This window comes from Macaca mulatta, chromosome 2 (genome assembly GCF_049350105.2).
Source record: "Macaca mulatta isolate MMU2019108-1 chromosome 2, T2T-MMU8v2.0, whole genome shotgun sequence".
NCBI lineage: Eukaryota > Metazoa > Chordata > Mammalia > Primates > Cercopithecidae > Macaca > Macaca mulatta.
The window spans coordinates 54,296,760-54,319,377 of record NC_133407.1 but is presented as its reverse complement, the minus strand read 5'-3'; the positions used below and the strand labels follow the sequence as shown (position 1 = coordinate 54,319,377).

At 38.7% G+C, this 22,618-nt stretch overlaps 2 protein-coding genes and 1 pseudogene across 4 annotated transcripts in view; 1 reads left to right on the top strand and 2 right to left on the bottom strand.

Moving 5' to 3' along the window:
* MED12L (mediator complex subunit 12L) overlaps positions 1 to 22,618 on the bottom strand; it is a 337,419-nt gene that overhangs the window by 160,568 nt on the left and 154,233 nt on the right. The window lies entirely within an intron of this gene.
* P2RY14 (purinergic receptor P2Y14) overlaps positions 1 to 22,618 on the top strand; it is a 59,988-nt gene that overhangs the window by 7,140 nt on the left and 30,230 nt on the right. The gene's annotated exons all lie outside the window — the stretch shown is intronic.
* On the bottom strand, positions 2,395 to 3,834 carry LOC144338951 (protein SET-like; annotated as a pseudogene).

The following is a 22,618-nucleotide window of genomic DNA, read 5'->3' as shown; positions in this document are numbered from 1 at the left end:
ACAAACTACCTCTCCTGAGTATGCACTTTGTAAGAAGATAACACTGAAAAACAGGATATAATCTAAGAAAAATTAAATGGCGCTTTTAATTTATAAGTTAAAAAATGGGAATTTGAGGGGAGGAAAAACCACTGTGTGCTGGTGCACGTGGAGAACAGAAGCAGAATGAAGATGAGTCTTGAAAGAGGGACATGATACTTATATATGGGAAATGATAGACTGACACTATTGGAATGATACACTGAGTAGGAAAACTACTTCAATTTATGTTTATTGGCCCAAAAACATGTCCTGTTTTATTTTTATCTTGACCTCTTGACTTGAGAAACCTTGACCCTATTTGAGAAATCTTCTCCCCAAGTCCTAAAAACATTTACCTCTTTGCATCTTCAAAACACAGCACAAACCATCTATTGTCCAGAAAGCCTTTTCTGTTTATCTTGCCTTTTCCTGCAAGCTCATGCGGTACACACTCCCTGCCATTTCTGCCCTCTCTCAAGCATCCTATACCATTTACACACACATTACAATCTGCTCTGTGTATGCTCAACATCCATATTGCTTCAAGAGCAAGTTTTATGCCTTTGACTTTTTCCCCTCACTAATTTATACTGGGGTATAAACCACATACAATAAATGAAAATTAGATTTTAAGTGTACAATTCAACAAGGTTTGACACCATATAATCACCACCTCAATTAAGATAAAAAATATTTCCATCACAAAAATTTAATCATTCTCTTTTCTAGGCACAGCCATCTACGTTCCTAATTTCTCTCATTAGAGCTTAGTTTTACCAGTATTAGAACTACACTGAAATGCAATCACAAGGTACATAGTCATTTGTGTCTGACTTGTTTTGTTCAACATGTTTTGAGATTTAACTTGTTTTGTTCAGCCATGTTTTGAGATTTATCTATATTGTTGGCATGTATCACCCTCTGGATCACCACATGGTATTCTATTCTATGAGTATACCACAATTTGTTCACCCATTTTAATCTGTTGATGAGCATTTGGGTTGTTCCCAACTTTTGGCTATTGTGAAAAAAGTTGCTATGAATATTCTAATGTAAGTCTTTCTACGGACATACACTTTCATTTCTCCTGGGTAAACACCTAGGAGTGAAATTATAAGGTCACAAGGAAGCAACATGTTTAACTTGATAAGAAGTGACCTATTATTCAAAGTAGATTTACTATTTTACACTCCAACCAAAAATATACCAAAGTCTCAATTATTCTATTTCCTCGTCAATTCTTGACATTGTCAAGTTTTTTTTTTCCATTCTAATAGGTGAAAGTACTACCTTATTGTTAATTTGTATTTCCCTGTTGACAAATGAGGCTGAGAATCTTTTCATGTGCTCCTTGACCAAACAGCTTCCCTTGTAAAGTATTTGTTTGCATCTTTTCGGCATTTTTTTAAGAAACTGAGTTTGTTTTTTCATTACAGAGTAATGAAAATTATTTAAACAGTCTGAGCCTTTAACAGAGATATTTTTGTGAATATTTACTCCCCAATCTACGGCTTGCCTTCATTTTCTTAATGGTGTCTACAAAAAAAAATTAAAGTTTTAAATTTGGGGTTTTTGTTTTGGTTTTGGGGTATGTGTACACATTTAGTTTTATTCTAACAAAGCGACTTGTACACTTTTAACATTTAAAACTAAGTGTCATCTTTCCTTTCCAGTAAAATAAAAATAAAACTTTAAAATGGACAGGAACGAAAGTACAATAGAGAATGTGAATTCTAAATAATATCCTGCAGGTTCTGCAGATTGTCCCATCAAGTGGCAGGGCAAGAGTCATCATTAGGAGAAAACTTACTTTAAACATGTCATGTTAAACTGCAAGGATGTCCAATAAACATCACAATTAAATATTCCAAAGGAAAAGCCATGTTGTCAAAATACACGCTTAACCCACCCAGACATCTCAAACTCACCCTCTGCTGACCTTACATGGCCCCATTTTTTGTTGTTTTTTTGTAAACAAGAGAAAGTAGACAGATACACGTTGGCAAATGCTAACTATCCATATTCACACAAAGACACAGTGTTCTGAGCCTAATACACAGAGAAAGGAAGAAAAGTGCTAAAATTCTGTGCACTACTACACACGGGCTTAGCGCCATCCAACTTCCAGCAGAGCGAAAGGAGGTTTTTCTTTTTTCCCCACAGAGTTCAGTGGTATTGAATCCATACAGTTTTTGTTCAGACAAGAAGGGGTAAAAATGAATTTGGAACAGAAAGGAGTTAGAAATTCTTTCCCCATTGTATTCTGCTCAAGTTATTTTCCCCCCAAATAAGTTGAGAACCATGGTGTAGAGAAAAGAGACCTCAAGAACAAGGCAACCGAGCCCAAGAGAAAACACACACACACACACACACACACACACACACACACACACACAGAGTTTGCTCCCAGGAACTGGAGAAAATTTTTAAAAAGGAAAGTTGGAACCTATCAGTGTTCTATTAGTCATTGTCTCTTTCATCCCCCTTTCTTTCCTCCCTTTCATTATCTTCATCTTCTTCACCTTCATCCTTATCCCCTTTCTTTATCAATATCTTCCCATCCTTCATCATTTTCATCTCCTTCCCTTTCTTCATCATCCATATTGAAAGCCAAGTAGTACTGTAATGGATTTGGCCAATATTATCTTTGATGACCTCTCCTAACTCAACAACACCTGCATCAGAACGGTCAGTAAACCAGGTAAAGAAGTTCTCTGGTTCTTCGTGCTGCCTCTTCCTGCTGACTTTACTCTGCATTTGACTGGAACTTTTTCATCATATCCTTTCCAGATTTCCATTTGATTTCAGTGGACTCTGAAAATAGATCACCACTCTCATTCAGATGAAATTCCTTGGAGATAACTTTATTTTCAAACTAAAGATTTTCATCAAAATAAAAATCTTTCTGTAACCTGATTTAATACCTTCAAATTCTGTCACTTCAACTCTTCAAATAATACAGTACCTCTTTGTCTTCCTCCCCAAGTAATGTAGACACTTGTGGATGGCTGACAAATGCTGTTACCCAAAAATTTGAGATTTGGGCAATCGATGCTGACCTATTCCAAAAAATGGTTGGCAGAATTTGTTATATTTCTGTTCTGCTTTCACAATCTCCCCACTGGCTTGTTCATTAAGTCTCTGAATTTCTTCTTTTTCTTTTTTTTTTTCTTTTTGTGAGACAGAGTTTCACTCTTGTTGCCCAGGCTGGAGTGCAATGGTGCTATCTCAGGTCACTGCAACCTCCACCTCACGGGTTCTAGTGATTCTCCTGCCTCAGCCTCCCAAGTAGCTGGGATCACAGGCATGCACCACCATGCCTGGCTAATTTTGTATTTTTAGTAGAGATGGGGTTTCTCCATGTTGGTCAGGCTGATCTCAAACTCCCAACCTCAGGTGATCCACCCACCTCAGCCCCCCAGAGTACAGGCGTGAACCACCGTGCCCAGCCTGCATTTCCTTTTGTACGTCATCAATATATTCAATTGCTTCTTTCTGTTCTTTTTCTCCCTTCTTCGGCAAGCCCAGAGAGGCCAATGTCTCCTCTGGTCTCAAAGCAGGAAGTAGTCTTGGTTTTGGGGGTCACACTGCTGGGAAAGTTCAAGAACCAGACCACAATTCTTTTTTCTCGTCAGGAAGATGCTCAGAAAACTTAAATTTTTTTTGCTTTGTGGCTAAGAAATTTTGCACACTAAAAAACCAATCAAAGGTTGGGAAGGCATTTTATATAAAGTTTTCCTCTAGAAGCTTTGTGGTCTTAGTTTTACCTTTAGGTCTATGATACATCTTAAATTGCTTCCTTGATTCCTCCATTTCATCTGTTAATATCTCTCTGCAGAGGACAAGTGCTTTGTATACACTGCTGACTCACTTACAAATGCCCTATAGCTTAGAAGAAATGTGTTTTCAAAGCTTACTAAAGGGTCTATGCTCAGCCTCAGTAACATTCTAGATTTAAAAAACCACTAATAGGAATGAACTCACAAATTAGACAAAATGGAGAAACCCGGAAGCTTCTATTTAGAACTGATGTTATTGGTCCTGCCCTAGGACATGCCTTGACTAGGGCAGGGATAATCCAGTTTCATTTCTGTACAAATAGCAGTTTAACTCAGCACAGAAAATGGAGAACAGTATGCTCACCATATTTTCTTCTTCTTTGTATATATGTTAGAAAATTACCATGTCATTAGCATAGACTGAATTCTTTTTAATGAATTAGGCCATAAAACAGTAATTCACAGCAGCTCTGTTGAAAACTGACCTATATATGTATAAGTAATACATGTTACAATATATTACTCTCAAGAGACATTTTCTATAGCCTAAAACACTGGCATTATTTTATAGGATTTAGGTGGCTTTAAAAAATGTTTTACTAATGCTTTGTATTGAAGACATGTCAACTCAAAACATAAAAGGAATTATTCCTACTGTTTAAAGACTACCACCCAATGCATATTAAAATAGAGCATTTCCAGCTATTTCCTTGAGACTTTACTAAGAACGCGTAAGACTGAAAAGAGCAAAAATCACCCTTGTCCATTTTACTGGCATTTGGAGAAATTCATAAATTAAGATAATAGAGCATTTCATAAGTACTTAGCAATTGATAAAAATACTCTACGTACAAAGAAATTTTAAAAAGCTATTCTCAAACACTATATGTTGACAGCTGTTTCCTTGATATTATTCAGCCAAAACACACTCCATGTTTAGCAAGGTTCCCTTTCTTATTACTCTGCCTTAGTGCCTAAGTTTCGACAACACAATTAGGCAATTCTTTTTAATGAATTAGGCCATAAAACAGTAATTCACAGCAGCTCTGTTGAAAACTGACTTACATATATAAGTAATACATGTTACAAGATATCACTCTCAAGAGACATTTTCTACAGCCTGAAATACTGGCATTATTTTATAGGATTTGGGTGGCTTTAAAACTGTTTGAGGCCAGGCCCGGTGGCTCACAACTGTAATCCCAGCACTTTGGGAGGCTGAGGTGGGCAGATCATGAGGTCAGGAGTTTGAGACCAGCCTGACCAACATGGTGAAACCCTATCTCTACTGAAAAAAAAAAAAAATTAGCCAGGTGTGGTGGCACGCGCCTATAATCCCAGCTACTTGGGGGGCTGAGGCAGGAGAATAGCTTGAACCCAGGAGGCGGAGGTTGCAGTGAGCCGAGATTGCACCACTGTACTCTAGCCTGGGCAACAGAGTGAAACTCCGTCTCAAAAAAAAAAAAAATTTTTTTTTAATTTATAGGAAAACTATTTACATCTAAGCAAGGACCTAGGCTCTCATTTGTAGCTTGCACTTTTCTGTTTTTAACAATTATTCAGATTCACAAGCTAACATTTCAGAGATAATCAATAGTGGGTTAGAATTTAGGGTGAAAAAAGAGAAATTACCATATAACCTTGATATTGTGTCTTTTTAAAGAAAAAAGGGGATTTGTGATTAGCTACTTAAATTTGATTGTTATACACTTAAATTCCTTTTCTCATGAAGTATTTCAATGACTATTTCCTTAATAGCAGTTCATTAATGTTATGCCTTTCTAAATGACAATGTACAATCCTTTTCACAGCCAAAGGTCAAAAAGAAGAAAGCAAGCAAAAACCTCCCAGTAAGGAATACTGTTATAAGTCACATCTTCCATGAAGTGTTTAGTTAATGGTTCTTGTAACAGTCAAAATAAACTTCACTTCAAGAATGTAAGAAACTCTAACATGCAAGAAATGCACTCTAGAATGAGCTGACCAGACAATTTTCAATTAGGAAAAATTCTTTTGTATTTTACAGTATAGATACAATTTGTCAACAATATGTATAACGTAAATCCAAACATCCCATAAAATCCATTATAAACCATACTGAAAACACCCGAGGAGAGACTGGATTGACTTCCTGTGAAGGTGGGGGTTTATAAAAGTTACAGAATCCTACAGTACGCCGGGCATGACAGCATACCAATTCCTTCCCAGGAGAAGGACGTTTTTCCTTCATAGGACATCTACAGCACTTTTTTGTTCTGACCCTAGTCTTTCTTCTTACCAGGCAGCTAACTATTTCCTGCATGTATGCTTTATTTTGCCCTGTGCCAAGACGCCAAGTCCCAAAGCTTTCCTCCCATTGCTAGAGTTCCTTTCTACGATAAGTTCACATCACTTGCTCATCCACTCCTTCATTTACATAAAATCTTCAAGGTACTAGAATAGGAAAGAATATTCAAGGAAAATGAGACAGCAACCCCCATCTCTTATAGCTAACGATAAGGTGGAAGTCAAAATTGAAATGGGATTTTTAAAAAGGATTGCACTATTATACAACAGCTTCTGTAAAAATATAATTTTAAAAATGTCGAGAGTCTAGGCAACTTGTGTTTAATGTTACGTTCGTTCACTCAAAAATAAACTGCTTTCTATCTGGGTGGTACTGTAAATGTGATCCTAAAAGTCTCTTCTGTTTGAGATTTCCAGATACATGCAGTGATAGAGTTCAAATACTTCACAAATTTGTTAACATTTTGGCTTTGATAAGTTAATGTACTCGTTTTAATAGAAGATTCTGAATACCTTGGAAATTGAGGTCATGAAGGGAAATCTACTTATTTAACAGAAATCGGATGAGCCTTCCTCAAACGCACAGAGGCAGGAGCCTCGTTAGCATCAAGTTGCCATAACAATGTTGTGCTGCAAACAAAAGCACTGAGGAGAAAGGGAAACTGAAAGAGGGGAAAGTAAGACGGCAGCAAAGTCAAGGGCACCTGTGCACACTGCCAAGTCGAATCTAGGCCAGTAGCTCAGGAACTCTTGTAACTGAGCAACTTGAAGGTAGAGACAACAATTAAATGCCTCTTTGGACCAGAACCAGTCAGACTTGCCCAGCACTGATGCCCTTTGCCTGCCATCTTCAATTCTCAAGGCCACAAGACCCTGTTCCAAGACTTTCTGTGATTCCCTGAAAAGGACCAAGAGAGCCTTCCAATTTCATAGGTGCTCTGACTTTAATTTGCAGGGAGAAAATTTTTATACAAACACAATCTTACTAATACATAAAACAAAACCAGAAATATACTCTTGGTGAGACTGAGATGGGGACACCATCCATCTCCCTGAAACCCCCAGACGGCCTATGAGGACTGCCAGAAGCCACCCAAGAAACATTTTGAAACCCACTCAGATTCCTCCGTATAAGAAGGAATATTCTTACAATGAGCCTGCTGTATACTGCATATTTTCTTAGGGAGAAACCCTGAATATACTGAAAATCTGTCATCAGTGATTTGAGAAGAGATGGGGGGATGATGGCAGTGGCCGGCAGGTGGGCAGTTGAGATGAGAATAAAGACTCGAAAAGGCTCTCATGGTGTAAGATACAAATATAAGAGTAAAGAAGCAGAAGATAATGATACTCAAAAAAGAGAAATCAGTCTGTGAAACTTCTGCTTTTAAAAAAATTCTCAGAAATTCCATGTCTGTGCTGGGAAAAATAAAGTGAACAGCTTCATTTTCCTGGCCTCTTTAACTTGAAAAGCTAAAAGATCTACTCAGTTTCCATGATGACTATTCAAAGTCTCAAAATACAGCATCATACATTATATTCTATGAGTAGCGCCCCTTTGTTTATTCCTTCATTCACTCAACCATTATTAACTGAATACGTCCACTGTGCCAGATAGTGCTCTAGGTGCTGGCAACACACAGTATAACGAGTGGTTCTGCCCTGAAGAATAATCTAGCAGGCTGGAGGCAAGACATAATGAGGAGTGCCGGAAAATAGGGTGAGAGGAAGAAATCATCAGGAAGATGAGAGATCAGAACAGAAATAAGGGAGAGAGGGAGAAGAGCAAATGCAGAAGATGGGTGTGGTATCCTTGAAGTAGAGGAGCAAGAGCAAGAAGGCCAGTGTGGCTACAAGAGAAGGGCAAGGCAGTGGCCACAGGAGGTACAGTCAGAGAACTGGCAGGGCCAGCTGGTCATGTAGAGCCATGCAGGCCATGACCAAACCCTGGATGTTTTCTAAGTGTGATGAGACCACACACACACACACACACACACACACACACACACACACACACACGCTGGGTGGGTCTGAGCAAGGGAGTAGCAAGACTCAGTTTTTTAGAGCTCCTTCTTGCAGCTGGCTGGGGTCGCCGGCACAGGCAGGAAGGTCATAGGAGGCTCCTGCTCCCAGCACTGATTATGACTGAGCAGTTTTTAATACATAAGCTAAACTGCAATTTGAGGAGAAACAATTTCAGGGGAAAGAAACCTCATCAACTATAAATGAGAAAACTCTCCATACCGAGTTATGGTTATCTTAGAGATGTGCGCTTTACACAATCATAAACCAACTAATGAGCTTAGGTTTGAATTTCTGAGACAGGCCATAAGGCGTTTTCAATAAAAGCTCTTAAGCGATTTCTTCTTTCCTAACTGACAAAATACACTCCTACTGCCCTCTTGAAAAGAGTTCAGCTCTTCCATTTAAAAGACGGCATGTCCAATAATTACTTAATTTTATGCGAAGTGAGCGCAAACTCTTTTTGATGTCACAGCAAACAAGTGCTTACAAAATAATGAAATAAATTACAGCAGCTGTACTGAAGACCAATCTCAAAACACAACCTTCAAAGATTTTAGGGGAATGTGGGAGGGAACAAGAAACTACAAGTACAGAGATCTTTAAACAGTGAACAATGAAATAACCCAAATGTCCAGTAACAGAAAAATGGTCATGATTCTTTTCTTCAATGAAATGAAGTGGAACTACTCAAAAGAAAAAGGTAGAACTTTAAAAACTGAAATAGAAAAGCCACCATGATATACTGTTAAGTGGGTAGGGGAGAGGGAAGGAGTGGTGGTAAGAGATCTAAGACTCTGTCCATCATTATCTGCCTTTCTACAATTCCTAACATTAACTGAAGGTTATGCCACACTTTAGCCCTGACTGACTTCAACACTGCTTTGTACTGTCTCACTGAATTCTTACCACAACCCTATGGGATAAAGAGAATTATTTCCAGTTAACGGATGAGTTAGGTATTCTACCAAGAGTCACAGAGCTGATAAGTGGGGTGTGGTACGTGAATCCAGGAATTCCAACCCTGTAGCCTGCATTCTTAATCTCTGTATTACATTAATCCCTTAGAGATGAGTCCTTATTCACTGAACATGTTAAAGCAATTTGTTCTTGCATTCTTTCTTTCAAATAACACTTTTAAAAAATTTAAAACTTCCATTTGATGTTCTGGGAATTTCAAGGAAAATTAAATTAACGATAACACACACAAAGCTCATGACATTTTGGAAAGTTGATATGACCCAAGTTGGCATTAAACTGAAAACCAAAGAATAAAACAACTTTACAAACAAATGTTATTTAAAGGCTCAGTGACTAATAATTCTGTCAGCCCTCACTATGATAGCAAATTGTGAACACTACATTTGTACATTTCCTTCTGGTTCCAGATGTTTATAATAATGCAATGTTATCCAGTTTAAAATGAAACAGATGTTCATAAGTTTAAGGCACTCTGGGAAGGTCCACTCAATCGGCATTATTTCAGCAGTTTCACATGCTGATGACAAGGGAATGGAAGATCGTTGAAGGTGAGGCTGATTAGCCAAATCACTAAAGGGTGCTGGGCCATCCTAAAAGCACAGGGCCGGTGCACACTCCTCAGCTGTTGGTTCATCTCTGCACTCACTTCGCCCATGCAGACATGTCCTAATACTCACTCATCAACCCCATGTACTCCTACATGGGTCTCTTCCCCAATGCCACCCCACGCAACAGTCATTCATTGCAGTGTTTTCTCTTCCTCCTAAGGACCAGCAGAGGGTACATGTTTAAGACGCCCTAGAGAACTATGGCTTCCCCTGCCTCAACTCACATCCTTACCAGCTACGTCTTCGGGCAAAATGCTTAACCTCACCAAGCCTCACTGCCCTCCATCATTTAACTGAGGAGACATTAACAGGACTTACTTTATGTAGAAGCTATCAGGTTTTAATGAGTTAATATAAATAAGGAATTTAGAACAGTATCTGGCATACAATAAAAATTTAGTCAGTCTTAGGTATTATTATTATTCCTGTTATTTTCCTAGTGCATTTTACCATTTGCAACAAAATAACTGGTTACCCAAGAATAAATCTGTCAGTGATTTAAATTTTCTGCTTTCTACTTTTCTGAATTTTCTAACATATTTACATTGCCCATGCATCCCTTAGTAAATTTAAAAAATACATATACAAACTAAGTTTTTTTTTTGTTTTTTTTTTTTTTTTTTGAGACAGAGTCTCGCTCTCCCAGGCTGGAATACAGTGACCTGATCTCAGCTCACTGCAAGTTCCGCCTCCCGGGTTCAAGCCATTCTCCTGCCTCAGCCTCCCAAGTAGCTGGGACTACAGGCCCCGCCACCTCGCCCGGCTAGTTTTTTTTTTATTTTTTAGTAGAGACGGGGTTTCACTGTGTTAACCAGAATGGTCTCAATCTCCTGACCTCGTGATCTGCCCGTCTCGGCCTCCCAAAGTGCTGGGATTACAGGCTTGAGCCACCGTGCCCGGCCTACAAACTAAGTTTTTAACGTAGGCTTCACCAAATTCCCTTCACTGTGGCTGGCACGGGGACCTCCAAAAGGCTTAACTATGTAAAGTCTATGGCTGAGCAAGCAGGCACCCACTGTTGCCAACCAGGTGTCAGGGCCACCCTACAGGTACCATTTTACATTCACCACAGGGCCCAGCATTAATGTCTGGAGATACCTCAGTGTGCAAATGCTCCCCACAAAAAGTTGGGGGCAAACCACAGTCCAGGGCTACTTATGCTACTGGAGATGAACAATAATCAAATTCTCAAATCCAAACTATCACTAGTATGACTTAAAATGTAATACTTCTAATGGGATACATTCTGAAACCAAAATGTTTCCTTTATAACAGGGGACTTAATCAGGAGAGTTCATGAATTCCCTGCGTGTATAAAATGTGTCTGTACATTTTTCTAGCTATGTAACTTTCATCAAATTCTAAAAGGTATTCATAACACAAAGCTATTAAAAATTGTTGTTTTAACAATGATTCTCAAACTTTAACATGTTTGTTAAAACATGTACCCCTTCAGCTGAGTGCAGTGGCTCACACCTGTAATCCTAGCACATTGGGAGGCGAAGGCAGGTGAATTACTTGAGGTCAGGAGTTCAAGACCAGGCTGGCCAATGTGGTGAAACCCCGTCTCTACTAAAAATACAAAAAAATTAGCCAAGCGTGGTGACAAATGCCTGTAGTCCCAGCTACTCGGGAGGCTGAGGCACAAGAACCTCTTGAACCCAGCAGGTACAGGTTACAGTGAGCCAAGATCACACCACTGCACTGCAGCCTGGATGACAGAGCAAGACTCTGTCTTTAAAACAAAACAAAACAAAACAACACCATGTACCCCTTGACCCCTCCCCAGAGGCTGAGTTTCAAGAATGGAGGTGTCTTGGAGTCTTGGGTAACTTGCATTTCCAGCAAGTTCTCAGGTAATGCTGATCCAGGCCCAAGAACCACACTTTGAGAACCACCAGCTTAAGGAGTTATGTCAGCATTTTTACTTTATTCTGAAGATAAGCAACCAACCTCTCTAACAGAAGTAATGTATGAAAACTAATGGCTGTATCTCCATTATTTTACCCATGAATTACCTAGCAAGCCATGGCCACCATCCCTCCTACCCTCCACAGTTTCAGGTAGGCTACACTTGACTATCAGTTTAATCCTGCAAATATTTATCACATCTATATCCTATTAGATTAGAAACTGGCTTGATATTAGTGTAAAACAGTGGCTGTGAATGTATCTCCACCTCTGCCTTTTGGGGTTTTTTGGTCTCTCCATCATTCATTCATGCAAAATACCTCTCTAATCTGTCTCATTCGTGGGCATTTCCAAAAGAGAATGGGGAAGAGTATAATTTAGTTTATAAAATTGCACCCCCTGTGATTTCAGAATTAAATGCATAAACATGGCCCTGAAGATCAAGATGCTTCTCCTCCAAAAAAATAAATGCCAATGACACTCCATTGTTAAACACACAGGGATCCTCAGGCCATGCTTGCCCTGCAACACACAGAATGAAAGACACCATACACACCCAACACCATCAAAGAAATCAGTCTGGGGAGATGGAAACTGGAAGGCCAGAAAAATGGATGTGATGCCATCAAGATAAAGATAAATGTTGCCTTTACTGGAGATGTCTCAGCTTTGAGTATAATTTAGTCTGAGTACAACTAAGGCAGGAACAGTATTCTGAAGAGAAAAAAAAAAAAAAAGATTACAGTTATTTACAAGAATAAATACAGTTATTTACCTTTTAAAGTCTAGGTCCAAATATCTACAAACCTCAGAAAAGTGATCACTGGGAAATAAAGCCGGTCAGCATTGAGCTGTACTTATGTAAAATGTCATTAAAAACCAGCTTTAGGGCCAGGTGCGGTGGCTCAGGTCTATAATTCCAGCACATTGGTAGACTGTGGCAGGAGCATCACTTGAGTTCACTTCAAGACCGGCCCGGGTAACATTGTGAGACCCCCATCTCTATGAAAAATTTAAAAATTAGCTGGACACAGTGGTATGTGCCTGTAGTCCCAGCTACTTGGGAGGCTAATATGGGAGGACTGCTTAAATCCAGGAGTTTAAGGCTGCAGTGAGCCACGATCATGCCACCTCACTCCAGCCAGGATGACAGAGCAAGACCCTGTCTCAAAAAACAACAACAACAACAACAACAAAAACTGGTTTTAAAAAGATATTAGTAGACCTAGATTAAGAAGGAAATGAGAGGTTAACACAAGTTCATAATGCATTTTGGCTATATCGACTCTTAACAGAGAGTCCATACAATTTCATTAGGCTAGATAAAGTGATGTTGTGGCTTTTTTTTTTTATTTTTAAACATCGTGTCCATTAAGTTTACTAGCCCTCATTCTTTTCACAACTGAAACACACTCATGATCTGCTACCCCAACCCCACCAATGGTGTCCCCAGTCCCACCCATCAACATATCCCCAGCAGTGAGCTGAATGCTGTGGTTGACAAAAACAAAACAGAAAATAACCTGAGCTCCCCACTTCACAGTGCCTACAAATCTTTTATGTATCACATGAAAAAAAATATTTATCACATACCAAAAAGGGATTGGTTTCCAAACTTAGAAGAAAAATACAAGGATTACAGAAAGGACAGAGCAGGATGAACTAACACAGTCAGAGACGTCATAAAGGAATCAGCTTTAAAACAGAATAAACAGAGTAGAAAAAGAATGCACTGGGGCAAGAACTATAAACCAGGCCTCTAATTCAAACTTTTGTTTGGAAATGCTGTGAGCTCTTTTAAGTGGAAGAATTCTCCCAAAGATTAAGACAGAGTACTTATTCACAGTAGATGCTCAATAAATTTGCACATAGTAGCATTCACTACAAAGAGGGACAAAGTAAAACTTACCTATCTTGAGGCTCATTTTAACATGTTTATGAAGACCTGAGCTTGCAAAAAAATTTCAGTATTTGAAAATTTTATTCTGATTATCCAGAGTCTACCTATTCTTAGGGTGAACACATACCCCAGTTTGCCTAAGACAGACCCAGTTCACTCCTGCTGTCCACATTAATTATAATTAAGCCTCTTTTCATTCTCAAAAGTGTCCAGGTTGACTAATAAGTTAGAAGACCACCCTATCCAAATCAGTACTGGTTAAGCCTTTGGTGAATAAAATCTCACTCAAAGTACTTCCTGGGGCTCTGTACTTCAGATTAGAAAATTCCTCCTTAAATCTTAAAGGCATTAAGAAAAATATAGCATAGTTCAAAAAGAGTGCCTATTTCTGAAGGAAAGCCAGAGGTTGACAGGACCTCACAGAAACCATTGTTCTCAGAGTTGTGTGGCCGTAATCCTACAGCAGGATAACTAACCAAACACAAAGAGTTGAAACATGCAGAGGCACCACCTTAGGTGAACCTTCCAGTCCATGTGTTAAGAAAGGTTCTTCTTATTCCAGTACATTTACAGTATGTCATTTCCCAAATGCTTTTAAAAATTAAATTTGATTTATTGCTAATAGTAAATATACATATATTACATATGTGTGTGCAGCATCACTTATCAGCACCATTTCACAGGTGGCAAAGGCAAAGCCTGCAGACGCTAACAGCACACACACACACCTGAATCCACAGCTCCTGTCCACAAAGCCTCCTCTACCTTAGGGTAGGCAAAGACCTGACCCTAAAGGGCTTTTTTTTTTTTTTTTTAAAAGACAGAGTCTTGCTCTATCACCCAGGCTGGAGTGCAGTGGAGTGATCTCCACTCACTGCAACCTCCACCTCGCAAGTTCAAGCGGTTCTCCTTCCTCAGCCTCCCAAGTAGCTGGGACTACACCACCACACCTGGCTAATTTTTTTTGTATTTTCAATAGAGACGGGGTTGCACCATGTTGATCAGGCTGGACTCTTAAAAAGCCCAAGGACATTTAATTGTTGAGGCTAGATCTAAAGTGAACAGAGGTAGAAAAGGAAAATCCCCAAGTTCCTGAGGATGCACCACAGCTCTAGAGATTTAGCAGTCATTCAAAAAAACAGTAAGGATGTGAAAATTCTCATTGTCCTGTTGCAAGGAATACCCTGGAATTTAACCCAGGGCCAGCCTCAGACAGCATTTCACAAATCAGTCTTTTCATTTTATTCTTCAAGAAAATAACAGAAAATTTTTGTCACCTGGTTTATACATAATGACCACATTAGAAAGTACTAAAAATTACTTTGTCAGCAACAAGCCAACATACAGAATTAAAGAAAGTGAGAAGAACTATGAAATTAGTGAAATTATATCAGACAGCAACAATTGTGAGGGTCTAGAATACTTGATTATGCCCGAGCTAGTTCCCATCTAGCTTCCAGATCTTTCTAATCCATTGCAGAGTGGCCTCATACCATATCAGAACTCCCACTTTGGGCCTCTGGAAGAAAATGAATCCCAAGAGTTTGCCTGTAAATGCCCTGGAGCACCACAAGGACCCACAGATTGGGATGGTATAAATACTGGGCCTGCACCTTCACTAATTAGGAATGTCAAAAATAAATACAGCTTTATGCCAGAAAAATTGAACTTGTGGCCAAAACAAATTTTTTCTTATGTTGTCTATTTAAAAAATGCCTAAAAGCAGCTAGAGAGGGAAGGTGGGGAAGGAAGCAGCAAATATTAATTGCCATTCAAAAGCTATAGTAGGAAGAGAGAAGGAGGAACTCAGAATATAAAAATTTGTGTGAATCTCATCTAAGCCAAGTGGTTCACATGACACTTGAACAAAAGGTAGTCTAAAATGTAAGCTACAGGAAAACTGTTGTGAGATATAGGTCCATAAATACCATGTTTATACTGAATTTCAAAACCATGTTTTCTCCAAGCAATCATCTTTTATGAAAGCCCACACAATGCAAATCTTGACGCTCCTTTCAGTTCTCCATATAGGAAATAATACTGATGACAGACAATATTTATTTTTCTCTTCTATGTGTCAGGCACACAGAACAATATTCCTCACAACAGTATTCTGAAGAAGATATTATAATCACTTTTGTACAGATTCCCCTAACAATGAGGCTGCTGGAGCACAGAGAGGTTAAGTAATGTGCCCTAGGACACAGAGCTAATGTGTAACTTAGCCAGTATTCTAAGGCAATCTATTCTGGAGACAATGCTCTTCATCATTCAGACATATTGCCTGTCACATAAAAAATTTTAAAAAACAGGACTACAGGTCAACAAATGTTTCAACTGTCTAAGAGATTAATACGCAGTGGAAAGGTTCTGAAAATATTTAAACTACAACATGCCAACTGGCATACAGTAAACTGAGAATTAAATTGAAGTTGAAGAATGAATGGTATGCAGAAAGAAACTACATAAAGATGCTTTCCAGGCGAGGTCACTTCAAAACCATTCCAAATGGTTCTAGAAAACTTAACAGCTTGAAAATGTCTAAAATATCTTGTAAGCATTTCTTTTTAAAACTACACCATTTCTTGTATCTCAGAAGCAGCTATATCATGTGCTGCTTTTCTGTTGTTTTTAAATCTATTTGCTTCTAATACAGGGTTAAGTATCCTAACTCCTGGCAAATCACACATACTTCATATGTGAACTTGATAAGTGATATTTGATTTGGCAAATGGCAAGAGATTATTTAGCAAATTCAAACATTATTTTCCCCTATGACCCATTTAGAAAACAAAAAACAAACAAAAAAAAACCTCTGTCATTTCCCACCAAAAAAAAAAAAAAAAAAAACCAGAATGGATTAATAACCAGTCAGCTGAACTAACAAAATATTAAAAAAATGCTCTGCTTGTATGAGTTTTTGTTCTCCTTACCTAAGAAAAATAAATGCTTCCTGCCTTTACTATAATTTGGCATCTCTTAGATCTCAAAATAAGAGAAACTCATCTTGACATTGCTAAATAATATAATTAGTGTAATAAGCTTTGGTCTTTCCTGTAGGGTGGCAGTCTGTTGTGATTTCTGACAATGGAGAGGTACTTTAGGACCACATGTTTTGCCTACATTAGGAAAAAAAATAGCTGAACCCTAAGAAATTTCTGTGGTTGACAAGAGGGAAGAAAGATGGAGCCATCCTCATTCGCACTCCCTGTGGAGACAGGGTGGGACTGGCAATGGGGGCCAAGGGAAAGACCACCAGCTCTGGTTGACCCCCGATGTGTCTCCATCCCTTCTTTACTGAGACCACACAGTAAAGCACAAACAAGAGTATCTCCTATTACCTTAGGCATGTTGAGGCAAAAATGTAAAGCTCCGAGAAGCACTCCATCATGTATGCCCCATCCTTAATGGTTTGAGTTTACCAGGGTACTGCATATGAGATCTTATTTTCTCTTGTATTATATTTATAATTTGAAAATACTTTCCGTGAGGTAGGTATGGCTATGTATCTAAAAGAGCTTTCCTATAACCACAGTGGCTGGGTCAAAGACCTACTCAAATTTGGCTCTTTCCATAACATTTAACATTCATTAAAAACACAAAGCCTAGCACTCTATTTCTGTCTAGCATATGTCCAACAATGCAGTTTTGAAAGCATTGTAAATCAACAATTAGCCTGTCATAGTAAAAAGAGACCCTACCATTTACTGACCCTAGAGCTAGGCATTATAGTAAGAAAATACATCTTACATGATTTAAACTTTCCAACAACTTTAACAGTGCAGGTAGTACTAGACTCTTTTTGCAGATGGGGAAACAGATTGAGCAAGATTACATAACTAGTCCGAGGTCCCCTGGTTTATAAGAGGAAGAGCTGCTGGCTTTTATATCCAAATTTAACTCCATATGCCATGTTACACAGCATTAACTGCAAAGAATCACAATTAATCTAATCCTGACTTTGTCTCCATGCTGGAGTAAACAAGTTTGCTGTATTTTTTTCTTCATTTGTCCTGGATAAAACACTAGCTTAAGATGGCAAAGGTTTCATCTCAGGGGCCAGTTTTGATAAGACTTTCTGAGCTCCCTTACGGAAAGGAAGCTGCAGGAAAAAAGGCATGTGTTGAGTTAGAGATGTCTGCAAAGGCCCACAGCAGCACAGACTCCCCTCCCCAGCCATGGCAGAACCACAGCTGATGGGCATTTATACCCAAACTGCCTCCCCGTACACCCTGGCCCCCTCCCCCTGGCCTTTTCTGCTGAGCAATTTAACTGCCATGGACCTTCCATCTACTCTACTGGATGCTCATTATCTAGAAACTTCCTCCCCCAACTTTTGAACTACTGTAAAAGTTAAGGTAGATATTTAAGTCACACTGTATGTCACACATGAAGGGTACCCATTAGTATAAATCCCAAAACAGCATTTTTACAAACAAATGGAAGTCACTGTATCCCTCTCACATCCCCTGTTATTTGGCTGTTAGTTCTATCCTCAGATTGCTCATTCTTACATGAAATTGGTCTCCCAACAGTTTCATCAATTCCATAAGCCAATCCTCAGCCTGCCTATTTGTGACTTGAAAGTTCCTATCTTTTAAGTGCTTGTCTACATTTTTAAATGAATACAAGCAAAGGCCTTGCTTATTGTCAGTATAATACTATATTTATATTGTTAAGTATAATATAAGGTTTCTGGGAAAACTACCAAAAAGAAGAGCAGCAAGGCAAAGTATCAGAATCTGACTTAGACTTTTGGTAGCAGACAAGTCTCAACTAGGAAGACAAGAATGAAAAACACAGTTTTGGAAGTGTGTATATATATCATGTATGTGATATTTATAAGACAGCAATAATTGCAATCTGCCAAAAGCAAAATGCCTAAAACTGGTAAGCTAGAAGGTCTCTCCAGTGAAATATAACACAAAGTTATTAATAACAAGCACATCTGTCAACACAAATCTTCTCTGCCTGTTGAGCTGTAATGCTAAGAAGCATCTATGCTGAAAAAGTTTTATCATATACATAAACACACACTTGGACTTCACATTTCTCTCTAAATGCGGCTGTTCACAAAAGTACTTTTAAGCTTACACATACATGTATAGCTAAGAACTAGACTAAATAAGGTTTGGTTCAAGTTATAATTTTGAAACAATAAGAACTAATATTTATATAGCATGTTTACATATCTCAACTAATTATAAATGGGGAAATGGGCAGGCAGAACCCAGAGGGAAGCCTGCCCTCATTAGACCAAGACAGCAAGGTTTCCCCCTGGTCACTAGATGAAATTAGGGAGTTGTAATCCTTCCAACGTAAATGTTAAGCCTCTGCTATAAATAATGCTCATATAGCACTAGTTATGTGAATGAAAGATGCTGATTTATCCAAAAATTGTGGACATAATTATCTAGGTAAAGGGAAACATGCAAGGTGAGCTAAATCTTCATCTTCCACACAAGGAAGTCAACAGACACTATTAAAAGCCAAGAACCTCCAGTTACGTAAGAAATACAGGCACTAATACCTAAAAATAGCTAAAAGGAAAAAGAGATGGCTGAAAGGAAATAGCTAAAAGGAAAAAGGTGGCTACTAGGGCATAAGAAAAGGGTATGGACTTCGATTTTTTCATAAGTTTTTAAAAATTGTTTCTTAAAGTACACAAATGCTTAACTTTAATAAATCTTAAAAGTTTAACAAAAAAAAAGAAAAAAACCAAAACAAAAAGAAGGTATATCAAACATATCCATTTCTTGGACTAGAAGAAGAAAAAAAAGTAGTGGAGGTCCCCACTGATTAAATTAAATCACCTTCTTGGATTTGAAAGACTTTTTTCAGTGGAGCTAAGTCTTAGGAGTCAGGTGTCCATGAATTGCTCTCAGCAAAAGGATGATGTTTCAAGCCCAGAAAGTCATCCTGGACAGCCTGGCAATATGGATGAGAGAGGTTGCAAAAAAGTCACCTGTCCCACCCCATTCCCCAGACAGGCCAAATGACTCCATGAACGAGACTGGGGCAACATCAGCAACATACCCCCCCATCCCCCTTGCAAAAAAAGAAAAAACCAGAAGACACAGCCATCACCATCTGTGATACAGTACAAAGCCTGAGGGGTGTCCGAAGTAGAATTAAATTAAGCACTATAGGAATTCAGAGAGAGGAAAACCATTCATTCTCAGGAAGAACATAAAGAAAGCTCTACAAAAGTTGAAATTTAAGAGGGCCCAAGCCAGGCTTAGGAAACAGCCCAACGAAGGCCAGAAGTGGGAGAACAGATGGTGTGTTTGGAAATGAACACGATCTAAGCCATATTAAAATGCATACCTTATGCTGCTGTTGCTCCACTCTAAACTGGAGTGAGGTGTAAGAGCAGAAGGCCCCTGGGACAGTCAATGGTTTCCAGCACAGTGCGAAACTTGAGTGCAGTATATGTGCCTCTCAATTAACGCATTTATAGGAATACACTCTCCATATTTAAATTGGCTTACTTTTCTCAGAACAGGCTCTTAAATCCCAGACACTGACATTTATCTCACTATACAGGGTGCCTCTCATGACCCCAGATCTCCAGAAATCCTTTGCTGCATGCTAGTAGATTCTGTCAATACATTTTCCTTACAATTTTCCAAGAGTGTTGAACTCAAAAGACAGGGACTTTAGTTTAAGGCAACATAATTTCTCCCTTTAGCTCACGACATGTAATATTTATTTTAAGGGCAAGTTCCCTTTTAGGGGAATAAACATTCCCCTAAATATATACACATTCTCTATGTCATTTTAATGTAGTACATGCTCCTTTTAACACTACAGTCATTGGTTTAAATCAATAAAATTGGACCAGGTTTGATCCACACAACCCCAAATACCAGTTTTGGTTAAAATATACACATTTAACTCGAGGTTTTCTAGACAAATTCTAGCAGATAGTAGATTACCTATGAACAAACTTACACCTGCATAGCAAACTGAGTGTGTACAAAAGACAGTCTTTTTTTATGCATCATAAGCCTTCAAAAATAAAAATGAACATATTAACTTTTACTTTTTTACTTTCACTCTGGCCTTTATGAATGTTTAGAAGTATCATTTATGAAACACAAGTAAAACTTGAAAGAGAAAATTAAGGAAGCAACACATCTTTACTTTTATATTCCTTTTAATTAAATGAATAAAAATGTCAGGTGCCAAAGATACAAACTTAAGACACTGCCCTGGCTCTCAACAGCTCACACAATCTAGTTGGGAGAAACAACTGGCAGACAATTAAAAATCAGTATTTATGCCAGAGGTTGCAATTTTTTTGTGTGAAAAATCAGACCTTGGCAATGACCTTGAGCAACAGGATATAAATAACTCCCACGAGCTTAGTGTGCCAATAATGGAACACTAGGCACAAACAGGTTAAGCACTACTCCTGGTTGTACCTCCCACAGTATTTAACACTAGAAGGTTACTAATAAATTATTAGTTGGTTGACTGGATAAAGAGATGGACAGAAAAATGAATGAATAGAGATATTGATAGTACTGTTTGGGAACAGAGGAAGGTGAGTTTATCCTGCATAGGGAGGGAGGGGATGGGTGGTCCAGGAATAAGCTCCCATAAGAAAGGGCGGGCCAATTGCATCTGAAAGTAGTATGTTTCCACAGGGATGATAAACACACAGGTTAAATAGAACTCAGACAAATTTATTACACAGCTATGTAATTATTTCAAGGTAAGTTAAAAGAATCACAAAATCTGTGACTTCAAAGTTATTTTTACTTAGGATGATGGTGAACAATTTTTAAGGTGATTCCATATACATAAATATCAGATATAAACAGATCAGGTGGCATGTGGATATAATAAAGACTGAGAAGCAAGTATACAAATAGCTGAAATTTTTAAAAATGCAATTCAAATTCAGGATAAACCAGGTGAAAGGAGAAGAGAAATTATTCCAGAGAGCTATTCTAGGCAGGGGAAAGATCTTAAGCGCAAACAAGGGGACAAGAACCACAGACATTCACAGAGAGTTCAAACAGTTGAGTGTTGCTGTGACATACAGACCAAGGCAAATAGTGGCGGAAGAAGAGGTGTCAAATAACAGAGCACTCCACGGAATTAAACACCATGAACTTATCTTGTAAGTGTTAGAGACCCACAAAAGGGACATAGTGCTGCTTGTATTTTAGAGGGATTCCTCTCACGGGTAAGTGGAGGACACACCCTGTGGGTGGGACTCAGACTGAAGGCAGGGAACACAGACAAAAACTGACCTGAGGTTTGGTGGGAATAACAGTCAAGAAATATTTAAGCGTTAAAAAAAAAAAAAAAAAAACACATCACCGGGCTTTGGTGACTGACTGGCTAGGAATGGATGAGACAGAGTGTTTAACGGTTGACAAGTTGGGTAATGGGTAGATGGTATTATCACACATTGACAGAGACACATTGAGTAGGAAGAACCCAAGAAGCATCTGGGTAGAAAGGTGCAAGGAACAACAGTGTACAGAGGTGCAAGGTGGTGAGAGATGCTGGCAGAGATGTTACAAGTGCTAACAGGGCAAGGCAAGGGCAGAGAAAGAAAAGCATGGGGCTCAGGACGGAATCCATAAAACATCAACATTTGAGGGCAAGCTTTTAATCATGGAGGGAATGGTGTCAGAAAGGCACAAGAGCAGTATGCCGAAGTACCACAGAGAACCATCATCAAAAGCTGCCTTAATGCCTCATAACCATTAAGATGGCTACTACTACAAAAAAGAACAAACACAACACACAAATGGAAAACAAGTGTTAGCAAGGATGTGGGGAAACGGGCATCCTTGTGCACTGTTGGTGGGAACATAAAATGGTTCATTCAGCTGCTATGGAAAACAGTATAGCAATTCCTTTAGAAAATTAACACAGGATTACCACATGATCCAGCAATTTTGCTTCCGGGCATATAACTGCAAGAATTGAAAGTAGGGTCTTAAACAGATATTTAGATACCCACTTTCATAGCAGCATTGTTCACAATAGCCAAAAGGTGGACGCTACCCAAGAGACTATGGACAGATGAATAAACAAAATGTGGTATATACATATAGCGAATATTATTCAGTCTTAAAAAGAAATGA